The sequence below is a fragment of the Notamacropus eugenii genome, chromosome 1 (genome assembly GCF_028372415.1).
Source record: "Notamacropus eugenii isolate mMacEug1 chromosome 1, mMacEug1.pri_v2, whole genome shotgun sequence".
Taxonomy (NCBI): domain Eukaryota; kingdom Metazoa; phylum Chordata; class Mammalia; order Diprotodontia; family Macropodidae; genus Notamacropus; species Notamacropus eugenii.
In genome coordinates, this window is record NC_092872.1 from 617954333 (window position 1) to 617969940 (window position 15608).

The window sequence follows — 15608 nt, forward strand, 5'->3', positions numbered from 1 at the left end:
ATAATTTTAGACAGTTCCTTTGAGTATGGATTATGAAGGAAGGAGAAAATGATAGGTTGATCTATTTATTGTAAACTGATCTACAAAGAATGTTTCTTTCTCACTTAATAGATTACAAAATTTTAGAGTTCAAAGGGATATAAATGATTATTTACTACAACCCTCCAGAAGCTGGACTAAAGGGATTTACTATTTTGCCTGAGGTCATAAAATTACAGATCAGCAAGAGAATTTAGAGATCATTTAGTTCAACTCTATCCTTTTCTAGAAAACAGATTCAATTAAACATACCAACACATAATTTGCTTCATTTATTGTTAGACTTTTTCAGCATGTTCACAAATTGGCCACGTAAATGCAGAAAACTAACGTTTCCTGAGGGCTGTCTGCCATATTAGAAAAAAGCACTAGAATAAAATTATTTTGCAGCAAAATACAACCAATATTTTAATGTATTTTAGGTGAATTCTTCTTTCATTATAAACTCTGTATATAAATAAACTCTTCATGCTCTCTTTCCTGATTTTCTGCTTAGTTTAAAAACATAGTATAATTTAATGGAATAGAAAATGAAAATTTTAACTTTCAATCTTTCGATCTTAACTGTAACAGTAGGACTGTTTTAAGAATTTGTACTGCCTGCTATTTGGTTGGTTATAAGAAACTATGTTTGTTTTTTTTTTCAGGTATGTGGAGAACAGCTAAATTCAGCATCAGTGTAATCTTTGAATATGAAGGATTGTATGTATACTAGATTCAGTATGTTCTCAGTAGCCATGGATTACCAGAATTGCTCTTCTTCACAAAGTTCCTTCCTTCAAAATCCAGTATAACACCCAAGGACCTACCACCATTGTTCTGAAGTTAATTGAGATGTGTCAGATATCCTTGAACAAGATCACAGAGCGTGTGGTGAATATGTTAAGATGTTCGTGGATGAAAGGAAAAAGAAATAACAGTGGGGAAAGGGGAATCATCTTGAGGAGTCTTCAGTGCCAATAGAATGACTGAGATGCAATGAAAAACATTTCAGAAAGCTCAGATGCCTTTATAATGTGGGTGACAGCAGCTTACAGAGATGTTATGCTTACCATCTACTTTGGTATCCACTTCCAGATTTTCTTCTTACTACGTCATCACATAGATTCTGTTTGTAATCAAGATGCTATTCACTATGAATAGCGATACCAAAATGGAAATGTAGCTGAAGAAATGCCACCAGTTCATTGAAGTGATCGCTATCAGAAATGTATGTCTAATTGAACAGTATAGATACATAGGTACTGCATGGTGGTTTGATCCTTCTTAGGTATATCAGTTTTAAACTACAGCTTCTTAGGACAGTCTTTTTAGCTAGGAGATCCACTTCTTTCTTGAATAAATTGAAGACAATTCAATCTGTGATTGAGTTGAAGATTTGATTTATATAATCTTTCTAACTTTAAAAAGGGCATCATTTTAATTTCCTTTTATTGTGGTTATCCTACCTTGGGATATCTTACAAAATGCAGGTAACATCTGTATAATGTCTTACATAGACTTTATTGGGAAAGAACTAGAGAGCTCCCATTCTTTAATAATGTACTTCTCTGCAATTTCTGCTTCTCCTTTTTCTTTGAATTAGGAAAATAAGAACTACAATATAGGGCTTTTATAAAAATGCCAAAACAGGATTGGTATGGTGGACAAGGAACCTGTTGTCAGTTTGAGCGTGGAGAAAATATAAAGTTAAATTGTTATCCTTTTCTTTTAACCTTCATATTTCAATGAAAAAGCTAGTATCGTTTGAATTTATTCCATTGTTTTGAAATAATAAAGATGATGTAAAAGACTTATTCAATGAATTTTAAGCTATTTCAATTAAATTCAGTAAGTTATTTACTCAGTGCTTACTATGTGCCAGGCACTGTGCCAGAATTGTGAAAAGAAACAAAGGAATGAGCAGAGCCAATTCTTAGAGATTTGGTGGAAGAGAATTATTCTAAGAGTGAAAAATAACAATTCTGTTGTGTTTTAGCATTATCTCTGTTTTTAGACAGCTTTTTAACAAATAAGAGACTTTGAAAAATTTGCTGTTTTCCTTATTTTGATAGTATTGGTATGTCATATACTTAATTCTTATCTCTATTCTGTTGTAATTGTGCGTGATTATCCTGAAAATTCCATTAACAGCTAAAAGTAGAAGGTTCATATGTGGGAAAACTGCGAGCAGCTTGTATGTGTTTATACTTTCTCAGTACTTTGCCTAGATGTAATGGAAAGACAGTAGTCATGAACTTCCAGTGCTTTAGGTTGGTTAATGATTTGTGGGGTCTAGTTTTCTTGGATTCATATATTATTAGGAATGATGATTTAATGCCTGTTAGCTATTTTCTCCTGTGTTTCTGAAAAGCTTTTGGTTTAAAGATAATTCATAAAGTAAACTTTTAAAAGAACAAAACCCTAAGTATTGTAAATTATGATAAATTTGTGAGATTTAAAAACTTTTGACAAATTTATGGTGGCTTTTTCAAATATCAAGTTCATCTCTTATTGATCATCTTGCTCATCACTTGGTTCAGAATGGGTCTGACGTAATCACTTCCCATGAGTGGTGCTCAGAAGCAGTATCCAAGCAGGTTGATCCATACAGAGTCAAAACCTAAATTTTTATATTCTCCGTTCCAAGTCTACATATACAAAATGTGAAATGAGCAAACTGTGTTTTCTTAAACATATTAGAACTTTTATACCCACCATGAGTGTAGTCCCTGACTAGACTCTCAGCACAAAACTAGTTACTCATTTCTTAACCCATGCACTTAGAACTAGTTTCTCCTTTCTTTGAGCTGGAAAGGATTTAGAGACTGAAACTAAGCCCCCTTTTTTACAGATGAAGAAACAGATCCAGAGAAGTTAATTGACTTCCCTAATTTAACACAGAGAGTAGATAGCAGAACATAGATTGACTCCCTTGTGTTTTAATTGCATATCCAATGTTCTTTCTACTGTACTACACTGCTATTCAAAATGTATTTGAAATTCTACTTTTCTATTAAACTAGTGGAATTATTTGATCTGATCACTCACCTTTTTTCACCGTATCTGGGACTAAAAGATTTTTTGGCCATTTTAAAAGCCAAATCTATTCTTTGGATGAATATTTTCCAGTATTAAGGATATTCAAGAGTATACCAGAAGCTTAGAAAGTTACTCCAACCTGAAATGTCTCCACAATGACCTATTTTGATCTCACTTACAGCCAATGGTAGACCAGCATGAGTGAATTATTTACCTACGTAAAGTAAATTGACTCAGTGAGTTTCTTGGGTGTCACTCACCATGGCTCATCATATAATTAAGTCCTCTATTTATATGACTGTGTATAACGCTATTACAGTAGTTAGGAATAGTTTAAAAACATCACTAGAATAACATCCCCATGGTGACTACTTTGAAGGAGACAACAACTTAGATAATTTCGTTTTAAAAAAATCAGACATTTATAGTTATACCTCATATGGTGGGTTGATTTATGTATTGAAGTGCAGAATAATTGATAATGTAGTCCCATGGATTATATCTCAAGATTTGGAAATTTAAGGAAAAATTAAAGTGTTAATTCTTTTAAAAAGGATTATTTAATTACATTGACATTTCCCTTTTGGACTTAAGTTTCCCAATCAGTAAAAGTGTGGGGGATAGACTAGATGACCCCAAAGAACTGACAGCTCTAAAATTTTTTTCGTTCTGTAATCTCTTTCCTTTTATTAGACGGTGCTGAATGTCCCCTTTTTTCCTAATGTTGTAGAAGTTGCCAAGCGTATCAGTTTATTTGTTGTTCTGCTTATTGATGACATTTCTTTCTAAACCATTACTCATCATATCTTTAGAATATTGTTTTCTGCCAGATCTCATGATAAACTAGATTAAATAAACTAATACTTTAGATGAGGGAAATTAATCCTTCTGGCACTAGGTATTTTTTTCTTATATATTGTTAAATTTAGGAATCTTAGCTCACCATATAATCAGTTTTATCTATTCTGTTTTATGATACAGGTTGTAAAATGATGAGTAGTTTTAAAATTTTTCATTAACAAATATGAAGAGAACTGCCAGATGAGGTTATTATTTAAGTAATTAGGATTTGTATCTTTTAATGCCATTTTAAAAAATCAGTTATTTTATTTAGATAGAGAAATTGGGCTTGTTCAAATAATTTATGGCTAGGTGTTAAGAGGTTGCATCATTACTACTACTTTGACAGTCTCCACAATAAAATTTGTAACATCATCAAATATTTTAAACAAGATAATTCTATGTTCTTCTATAAAAGGAAATTTTTGTGTTCCAAAGGCAACTACGAACAGTGGAAAGACATTGGAACCAGGAGATCCCTGGGTTTGAACCCCGCCTTTGACACATGCTGACTCTGTGACTCTGGTCAAATAGCTATCTCCCTTAGACTCATCTGTAAAATAGGGATAATATACTGAGAGAAATGATTATTTCTCTCATATTAATAAACAGTTATTGAATTCTGACTAAGGTTTTCCCTCCCTTCCCTTCCTTAGAAATCAACCCCTGTAGGTTTCAGGCAACCTTTGAAGTACAGGGCTCATAATGGGATGAAATCTTGGGCAAAACTGGCCCAATTGGAAAACTCCAATCTGATCAAAAGGTAAAGAAATTTATTTGAGATAAATGGATGTATTGCGGTCCATTGTGTTTTACTTATACAAGTCTGGGTAAAAGTAGATTCCCCCTTTTGTCTGGCTTACCCTAGACCAGTGATATGGGTACAGATAAGTCTCTTTGTCCAAGATTGAATGATCAGAGCCATGTGTCCCAGCCCCTCATTTGAATAAGCCCACCTTTCTTTATAATATTTATTCTTCTCATTAATTGTTAACCAGTCAGAGTTGATTGCCACCCTCAGGATCACCCACTCTTCCAAGGGCGTATAAGTGTTGAGTGGGTTCTTTGAGGTGTCTTTGGCATTGGAGAGTGCCACTAATCCTTTTATTAATTATTGATAGAATGATTAATAAAATGATTACCCAGAAACTATGTCTCTTGAACTTTTTATATGTCACAATACTTACAGGACTTACCTCATAGAGTTATGAGATCAGATGAGTTAATTTGTGTAAAGAGCTTTTCAAACCTTAAAACCTTATGCAAATGTCAGCTGTTATTTTTATTTCAATTTTTAGTTTAGGGTGGTTGATGGTTAGGAAAATTGCTTTCATTTTTAGTTCCTAGGGATATTACCAGAGATTTGAAAATGTTCATAGCAGCAAGGTTTAACTTCCCTATTGAGTGGATTAGCTGGTATGGCTATTGTTTGTTTCACTAGACTAATTTCTCATAGCTCCACCCCCACTCCCCTTCATATCTTTTTGAGTACCATAGCTTTTGAATACTTAGTACAGCTTCATTTTTACTTTTTCATTTCTTAGTTGTTAGTTTTGATCCATACACAAATTCAATTGCCATTGGTTTTGGAAATACATATCCTTTTGAGATAAGAACTTCTCTAGAATTGTCCTGAGGCTGTATATCTTAACATTCTTTCTGTAGATTGGTAAAGGGTAAATGTTTTTCAAACATCCTTTTTCTTGGGACAATGTAAACATTTATAAACAGCAGCTGTTGGTCTTAGCTTTGAAAAGTTTAGACTCCATTGTACCACAAGTTAAAATTCATTGAAGTTGAATAGTCCATTATACTAAATCAGTTTAAATAGATTTAAATATAATATACTTGGTAGGTGGAGGAAATGAATTTTTTCATTTAGCAAGGATTTTAAATATCCTTTGAGATAAGATAATTAATATATCACATGAAGACTTCTTAGGTAACTGAATTGGGTTAAAATTTCCTAACAAAATTTTCTAAAATTAAGTAAAGTTTTGAGTTGATTGTCAAGGTCCCAGCTCTCTGGGAAGTTCCATCAATGTAATTTTTAGCCTCCTCCCCTCTATATCCCTATTGCCTCTTATCATCTTTTACATTAAACTTTTAGTTCACCCACCCATTCTAGTCTCTTGCAATCTGGTTTTCATCCTCACCAACCTACAGAAACTATTTCCAGTGACTTCTTAGTTGCTAAACTCCAGCCTTTTGTCAGCCCTTATGCTTATTGATCTCATATGCTTATTTATTGCTTATTGATCCCTATGCACTTGTTCTATGATACTCCTCTCACCTGATTCTACCTGTCTGACCATGCTTCCTTCTCATCCCTGTAAGTGTGATTTCTCTCAGAGCTTTGTCCTTCGTCCCTCTGATCAGTATCTGCATCTTTACCTTGGAGCTCTCAGTAATCTCTTTGTAAACTACTCTTAATTTTTTGTATCTGGCCCTGATTTCTTCTTTGATTTCCGACCACCTGTGAGTAGAAATTAGCTACCATCTCCTCAAACTCAGCATGCCCAAAACAATTCATCTTCCAGCCTCTTCCCATTCTCCCAGTCACTCAGGCTGGGAAATTTATTGTTGACTTTTTCTTCTTCCTCCCCACTTTCTTCTTCACTCTTCACTCCCCTTCAATCTGTTGCCAAGTACTGTTGATTCTCCTGCTACAGCATTTCTTCTATCCTTCTCTTTCTCACAGCTCAGCTGTTACTCTAATGAAACTTTTATCACATCTTCCTTTTCTACACTAAACTAAAAGTTTCCTGAATGATCTCCGTCTCTGTTCTTGTCCTTCTCCAATCCATTCTTCACATAGTTGCAAAATGTTCGTAATTCAAAGGGCTGACCATGTCCCTTCCCTCCTCTGTCCCTACCCTCCTGGGAGCTTAAGTAACACCTGTTGTTTCTTGGTTAAAATACAAACAACCTGGTATTTGAGGCATTTCACAATCTGTCTTCAAGCAGTCTTTTTTTGTATGTCAGTTCCTTTGTGAAGTTTTTCCTGCTCTTGCTTTGCCCACATCTGAAAATGATCTTTCTCTCATTTCTCACATAACTTTGTCCAGCCTTCACATTCTACCTTGTATCATACTTCTTTGAGTGTTTAGGTGTTTTATTTCCCCAGTTAGACTGTAAACCAAGGATTCCATGTTAGTTTTCATTGTTATATCCTGAGTACCTAATACTCAACACGTAACACTTGTACATGGCATTTAATAGATGTTTGTTTTATTGAATTGAACTGAATTAATGAAAGAGAAAGTTCCATTATGGCTTTGTGCTCATTAATCTCATTTTGTGCACATTAATCTCATAACCATCATCGTTCTTTTCCCCCTCCTTCTCTGATTGGGACAAGTGGGAAGAATGGGTCCTGGTGCTGCTAAAGAATTATATTAAGAAACTGATCTTATTTTGAGAGTTATACCTTGACTATGCCATTTTGCTAGGATTAGTCACTTAAAAAGAACATTAGGAACATTTAAGTAATCGATTTGGAAAATAAGTACATTGTTGTTATAGAATCATAGCTTTTTGGAGCTGAAAAGAACTTTAGGAACTATTTAGACCAGTACTTCTGTTTTATAGTTGAGAAACTGACATCTAGAATCATATAACTTAAGTGGCCAAGTTATACCTAGAAACTGAGATCTCTGTTGATCTTTTTATTAAACTGTTCTTCTATTTTTAATGGCAAATCATTCTTTAAAGGCATTCTTGAAAACACAGTGGAGCTTTGCTCTTATGTCACCCAGTAAATTAGAGAATTTGGTTTTTATGAAATCCTGTTTGAGATTTCGTTGAATGGGGGTTTAGTTATCCTAAAATAGCAATTTAATTATCATTAGTTATTTGGTCTATCTTGCAATTTTAGCTTACATACCCTAAGTAGTTAAGTAGTTGAGAGATAGTGAAGCTCTAGTTCAGGAGTCTTGGGGTCTCTTTTTTTGGAAGAGGACCTTTAAAATTATTGCTATAATTATTTCAATGTAATTGGTTTCCTTTACAATCCTATGTAGTTTATTTTATGCCTTTAAAAATATTATTCTGACAAGGGATCCACAGGCTTCCCCATACTGCTAAACAGGTCCATGACACCCACAAAAAAGGTTAAGAACTCCCTACTTTAGTGTGTAACTAATTATGTCCCCAGTACAAAGAAAATAATTGTCTTATGGTTATGGCCTTTGTCAAAATCCTTGTGGTCTTGCCTGAAAATAATTATACTGTCTGTCATGAGATGCTTAAAGAGACTGAGAAATAAAAGTTTGATAATGAATATTTTAGAATTGTTTTTTGTTTTTTATGTTCAGTTGTTATGTTATCCATTAATGGGAAAGAGGTTTAGAGGGCATTAATTTTCACATTTCTGTCATGCTGAAGCCATGGATATGATGATATGAACATTCTGTCCCATATCCCTTTATCATTAAGAAAGAAAAGGTTTAGGAAATGAGATCTCCATACCTCACCCCTTAGATTAAGATGCACAATTTCTAGAGAAATCAGCGGCATCATTGATGTTCAAGAAGATGACTAGAAAACATGCTTCTGCTATCAGAGACTGTCTAGGAAAGATGAACATACAATTAATTCTCTTCAAGCAACACACTAAATGGATTTGATTACTCAGCTAGCTATTACCAATTGAATGACTTACCAAGTCTCAGGACTTGAGTGTCACCTACCTATTTCTGGAAGTAATTTTTTTAATGTTCAAGGGGTAAAGCTACATTCTTTGATAATTTAAAAAATAGGACAGTAACATCTGCATTGAGGATTTTATCCAGTACAGTCATTTTCTTCACTTACCTGTTTATCCAAAAGTGATCAGGTGAAGTCTTGTGATGTGTTACGTGAATTTGGAGGTGGGGTGAAGTGAAGTTTATTTTTCCTCTTGCCTTTACAAAACATGATAGTCCACCTCATCTCACTTAAAACTAGCCCATAGCAAATAGAAATGTGCCTTGATAAACAAGGTGGTTCTTTATGGACAAACACGTTATTTTATAATCCTCTGAACCTCCATTAGTGGGCATATGCTCCTTTGTCCAAACTAAACACTAGGTTTTTAATAGGATATTTTGCTTTTGGTGATAATCAATCCTGCTACTTCCCTGCCAACAGTGAAAAGTGGTGAAAATGATTACCAGAAATACATTCCCCAGAAAACAAGTTATGAAGAGAGGCAGTCACCATATGTACGCTATGTATATATTAAATTACAGAGATTCACGTAAACTCAGAAACAGAAAATGAACACTAATCATTCAGGGGTGGGGAACCTGTGGCCTTGAGGCCACAATGTGGCTGGCTAGGTCCTTGGGTTCGGCCTTTGGACTGAGTCCAAGTTTTACAGAACAAATCCGTTTATTAAGGGGATTTGTTCTGTGAAGTTTGGATTCAGTCAGAGGGCTGCACTTGAGGACCCAGGGCCGCATGTGGCTTCAAGGCCACAGGTTCCCCACCCCTGATTTAGACTAGGGCTCCCACCTTTCCAGCCTTACTTATGGATTCTGCATTCTAGCCAGACTGAACTACTAGCTAGCTATTAATAGAACATTCAAGCCAATTTAACAAATACTTAAATGTCTTCTATAGGGAAGGCATAATACTTTTGGTGCTGGGGATATAAAGACAAAAACAGAACAGGCTTGAAAAATGAGCTTGCTTTTTAGCTGCTCCATGCCTCTCTATATAAATCCCCTATTCCCGAAGCAGACATCACCACCTCTCGAAAAACTTTTTTTCTTTATGGCTATGGTTGGGTGTCACTTGGTGCAATGAGTGCTCTCATCCTTTTCCATTTATCTGGTATTATATTAGGGTACAAGTTGTATTCCACCAACCTCCAACCCTACCCATCACATAGGTGCTTAGTAAATATTTGTTCAAAGGGGATGAACTAAAAGAAGGAATAAGACAGTTCTCTTAATATTTTATTCATGTACATTGTACTCCCCTTATTTCATATTACTTCCCTTTATCTTTTCTCCAAGTCAAATTGACCTGCAAGCTATATCCCTTGCATATAATATTTCATCTTCTACCTACATGTGCTGTATACTTGGAATGTCCTTCCCCCAACCTCTGCTCGGTAGATGCCTGGCTACACAAAGGTCTTTCTTGGTTCCCCCAGTTATTTTTTTGTTCTTTTCCTCTTGAAACTATTAAGGGTTTTCTTAGTATTTACTTTCTTGTCTACATGTAACACTTCCTTCTTCCCCTTCTCTCCCTTCAGCCCCAGAAAGATGAAAGCTACTTCAGGACAGAGACTATTCGTTATTTTTGTGGGGTAAGGTTTTTGTATAACCAGGACCTACCACATGACCTTGCATATTGTAAGCCCTTAATCGAGGCTTATTTAATTCAGTTCTTTCTAATATTCACATCTGGGACTTTTCCTTTATCCCAATTTTATTTAGTAGAAAAGTGATAAAAGCTAAATTTCTGATTCTTTGATATTTAATTTCACTTTATTTTGCATTTTCACATAATGCATTATTATTTCCATAAAAATTGCATTTATTAAGAACTTACTTTTGGAGCATTCAGCTAGATTCTGGTACTATCAACATTCATTTAAAAATTTTTTCAGTTCCAAATTGTTTCCCTCCCACCCCTCTCCCATCCTTTGAGAAGGGAAACAATTTAATATTGATTATACATGTGAAATCTTGCAAAATATAGAGGACTTCTTAAAAATATAATGTCCCTGCCTTCAAGATGCCATAGGAAGGGAGATATGTGAGAAAATGAAATATAATAAAAACAGATCATAGTAAGTACATAAAGAAGCTACAAATAGGTTTTAATAAGTGAGGTCCAGATCCAACAGACTAGAAGGATAAAGATAAGCTTCCTGGCAAAGGTGACATTTCATCTGGGCTTCAAATGGCATAGAGGATTTAACAGACAAAGGACAGGAGGAAGGAAGGATATTCTAATTGTAAAAATTGATGTGGGCAGGGCTATGGAGGGAGAAAATTCATAGGATTTGGGAATGGAGCCTTTAATAGTATAGTCTACAGCATGAAGTGGCATAAATGACCTGGGATTTAATAACCAACACTAGTTTCTCTTCCCTGGAATTTTAGGTAGGAGATCTGAGTCTTTTTTGATAGGTCCTAGTGCCAGCTCCATAATTGCTGTGTTATTTAGTTTGGGGAAAATTTTTTTACTACATTTGTCTCTGTTTTTAAAGTGATTTCTCCACTTTGTAGAGACAATTTATGCGATGGTATTAGTAAGTTCTTTCCTACTTTTGTATAAGGGTTTGAAGAAGGAAAATTGAATACTTCAGAAAAATAGTACCTTGATGCTATCTTTAGCCTAGCAATATTACTTGACTAATGGTTTTTCCCCCTCTTTGTGTGAGTTGACTTTGTTATTGGCTTAATTCTTATATTTCCATTGACTGTTCTGCTAATGATTGTCTCAGTCTTCAAGTTTTGACTCAACTTTATTTATTCATCTGATTTGTTGAATACTTTTGAAGAAGACCATAGACTTTGTATCTGAAGGGACCTTAGAAGTAATTAAGTCCAATGGTGAAAAAACTAATTCCCAGAGAAGTTAAGTAACTTTTTCCCAAGATAAGTAATAAAAGGCAGAATTGGAATTCAAACCCAATTTCTTTGACTTCAGATCCAGCACTTTCCATTTCACCACTCTGCCTCCTATAAATTCTTCCACTACAAATTGTTATTAGTTAAACAAAATTTGGGCAAATCTCCTATTCCTCAATAGATTCATATGTATTAATTAACCTGTAATGTATCATTCAATGATTATAAAGTACTTTGAAAATACAAAGTATGGTGCTCTGATGGAGCTGTGACCTCATTGAAGTGGGTAACTACCTCCATTGGTACAAATTGAACCCCATCCACCCTCACTCTGTGAAACCTGTTAAGGTTTTTATTTCTATCCCCCAAATTATGATTCTGTGCCCTTTTTAAAAATCCCCCATGGAGGAGTTTACCCGGTGTCTTGGGGGAGCTTCTAGAACTCTTGAAACGTCATGAGAACCAGTGGAATACGCAAGCTTTCCATTGGTTTTACTTGCTTTTTGTCGCATGACTAGTTCACTTCATTTACGGGCCCAGACATCTCTCTGCTTACATCTTCTAGACCTCTTCCTTTGAGTGTTCTTCTCTGGAAATGTGCTGTAGCTTAGTCATCTACTATTTCATGTGCTTCTCCTTTGCTCTTTTGGTAATCCATAGTTTCAGTTCTTCAGAGATGGTGTCCTTTACAACTGCACGGACACAAGTGGAAGGATAGAATTGTTTAAAAGAGATAGGCCTCTATTCTAAAAAACATGGGGTCTTTAAAAACACTGTGAAGTTTCCCAAAGGCATTCCAGCCTTCTGTCCCATTCAGTTTCTGGGTTTATTGGCCATCTATAGTATCTCTTCAATAGATGTGTATGTGTGTGTGTGTGTATATGTATATGTGTGTTGATGTATGTGTGTATATAATATTTTTATATTTAAAAATCTGTGTATACATTCTAGATAGAGAGTATGGAATATTCCAGGGCTTTGTCCAGTAAGGACAATGTTATCTATAAGGAGGAGCATGTGGAGGACGTTACCAACTATAGCAGGGTTTCTTACTCTTTTTGTGAGTCTTTTACCGCTTCCAGGGCCATCTCCAATTGTCCTAATGTTTTTAAGCTCACAATGTAAAATACATGGGATTATAAAGGAACCAATTATACAAATACAGTTAGAGAATTAAAAAAAAATAAAAAACAGTTTTATAGACCACAGGTGAAGATCCTCTGACCTATTAAGGACTTTCTCTTCCATTTGTATACTTCATGTTAAACTTCTTTAATTATGATAGGAAACTAATTTGGCAAACACATTTCCCTTTTAGATCTCACATGAAATTAATAACCAGAGGATCTGTTGAACAAAATTTTTTTTCTATATTTTGAGTACTCTTACACGCATAGGAATATACTTTTTAGAGAAATGTGTTTAAAGTTACATTTTGCTTTACCAAATCAGGACTTTTTTACAGTTGTCAGTAAATAATAAGGCCTAGTGAGATGTTGTTTTCTTTGCAGCGTTCAGTCAGTTGGGTAACTTTAAAGATGATATATAATACAGGTTGCTATTTGCAAAAGCCTGTTTTTTCCCTTCTTGTGGATACTTTCAGCAAGAATGCTTCCACGTTTGTGATTATTCTTGTAATTTTGTAGAGATGGGAAAATAGGTATATAGATGAGTAGTTGCTGATTTTCTCTTGTTTTTCTTTAGTTGTGATAATTATTGAGAGTTTTTTTTTCCCTACAGGCTTTAGCATCCTTCCTTCTTTCACAGACTTGGAGGATCCATATCTCAACTCCTCACCTCCTCTGTATAAACTTGGTCTAAGCCAAGTAGATCTCTTCTTTGTTTACCTTTTTGCTACTCCCTACGTAGCTTAATGTCTAAATGACAGCTTTTCTTTAATTGAGAGAAAAGAAAGTTTGTCACAGAAATCTTCATAGATATAACTTCCTTGAGATTGCCTGAGTTGGATGATCTCTTCAAGCTTACTATAAACTCATTTTTTCTTACACTACTTTCTGTTTTATAAGGTGATACTACAGTCTTCCTCCAACTTCTTCTATAAAATTTAACAAATGACTTTATATTTTAAACCAATGTCACTCTTAGCTTCCAGATCTTTTATGCTTGGTGAAGACATAAAATGTTTGTTGACTGAAGTGGTTATAAACCTTTTGAGTCTACCTCCTTATGGTCATTAATTTATATTGGTTAAATTCCTTAGCAGATGATGGTAGTCTGTGGCAATACCTCTTCATTTCCAATTTTTTATCCAATAGCTTGCTTAATAGGTTAGGTTGAAGTTATTTCGGTTAGGTACCATACGTTCACATTTTTATTCTTATTTAGTATTTTTTTTATATTTGTTTTTAAAAATTAGTAGTCTGATTATATGGACAGTTAATTCAGAGACTGCTTCCATAGAAGTAAACTATAATTTCCTGTCATTTAATATGCTTCATTTTTTGTGATTATTTTTGGTGCTCATCATATCTATCCTCTTAATTATTTTTGTGAACAAAGTGTTACAATAGTAGAGGGTTGAGCTTCTTAATACTCTATAAATCTTTGCCCTTTCTCATCTCTTCCACCTGAACCATATTTTTCAATGTTTTTTTTACCTATGTCCACTTTTGCATTGGGTTCACCAGATATTAAGACCTATATTGATTTTTGAAGAGTTTTATTGACTTCTCTATATAATTTCTCAACCTTCTAATTCTCCACAACAGATTTTAGTGCATAAATTGTAATTATGTTCAGGGTGGTCTTAAAGTGTATCATAGGCACTGCAATACAAGATGACCAAGTGTTCCATGAAATATTTCTCCTTGCTTTTGGACACATGAGAAACTCAATGTTTGCTTCTCCAAGAAGAAACCTGTGAATCATCCTTTCATGTAATTGCAATTTTCTTTTACATTCTGGTTTTATTTATGGCAAGACTGTCCATGTTGATGCGATTTGGTTCTTCTGGTAGCATGTCCAGTTGTTGGTCATTGTACATACAGCTTATCTGTAGGTACCAACATCTAATTTAATGTTCACAAGTGAACTAAAAACTGATTTTATGATACATTTTTGCCCATTTAAAAAATTTTCTGCCATTGTTATTATAAATTTGGAGGTGGGCCACATGAGAATGAGGGCTATTTCATATTTTTCTTTCTTTTGTGTGTTATCAAGGACAAAATAATTCATCTGGAACGGTTTTCCCAAGTAAATCATCTGTAGCTTTTCTTTTCAAAACTCATTTCATCATGGAGCATTACAGATTCCATTGAAAATTGATGGTGACCAAATTAGCATGCTTGAATATATAAATATATTCTTTTGTTACTGCCAGTTAGTTCTACCTAATGTCATTTGCCCATTGTTTTTAATGTTTGCCTTTCTTTCTTTGTTTAATTTGGATTATGAGGCCAAAGTGCAAAACCCTGTCTTTGTGTACTGAATTATAACAATGTATGACAGACTTAGCAAATGTTATATCATCACTCTAATGAAGTCCTGTTTTCTAAAAAAATTGTATTAGTAATTCCCCTATGATGGAATGTAATATTATTTCACTCAGATATTTGACTTAGTGTGTAGAGAAAAAAGTTATTTTACTGTTATGTAATGATTTTCACTTTAGAAAAAATAAATTATTTTTAGGTGTAACGATTTGGCTTTGAAATAAAAAGTCTAAGAGGGATTGAGAGTGTTTTAAATGTTTATGGACTGGTATAAAAAAATCCATCTATAGTCTATCTACAATACATCTAGTAGAACAATAGCACTGCTGTTGAACTCAAATAGATGCTGTCCCTCCAGACTGCATATTGACTTAGAAAACCACAAATTAACATTACCTATTTGTCTTTTTATTTTGTTAAATATTTCCTAACTACATTGTAATCTGTCTCGGAGAGTTTTCCAACCGAAAATTTATCAACAAATATTTGGGGTTTTGTTGGGTTGTTTTTAATAGAATCTGTGGTTTCATTAGTAGAGGGAATTCTTTTTACAATAGCAGGTTGGTGTTTGCTTTACATTTTATAACATTAGAAGAATTCCCTGATGTAATAACAGATTAAGGGATTTATCCAGTTAAGAACTGTTAGTGTTCCAATTGTTAATCTTCTTGACCAACCTCAA

The 15608-nt window shown here is 34.2% G+C and overlaps 2 protein-coding genes across 4 annotated transcripts in view; both read left to right on the plus strand.

Annotated features, from left to right (window-relative positions):
* The window catches only part of LOC140519246 (uncharacterized), a 14870-nt gene extending 6688 nt beyond the window's left edge, over window positions 1-8182 (plus strand). Inside the window, exon 4 of the mRNA XM_072632097.1 lies at window positions 687-8182. The gene's annotated coding sequence lies outside the window, so the exon portion shown is untranslated. The remainder of the gene's footprint in view (window positions 1-686) is intronic.
* Window positions 1-15608, plus strand: part of SLC20A2 (solute carrier family 20 member 2) — a 111867-nt gene that overhangs the window by 6266 nt on the left and 89993 nt on the right. The gene's annotated exons all lie outside the window — the stretch shown is intronic.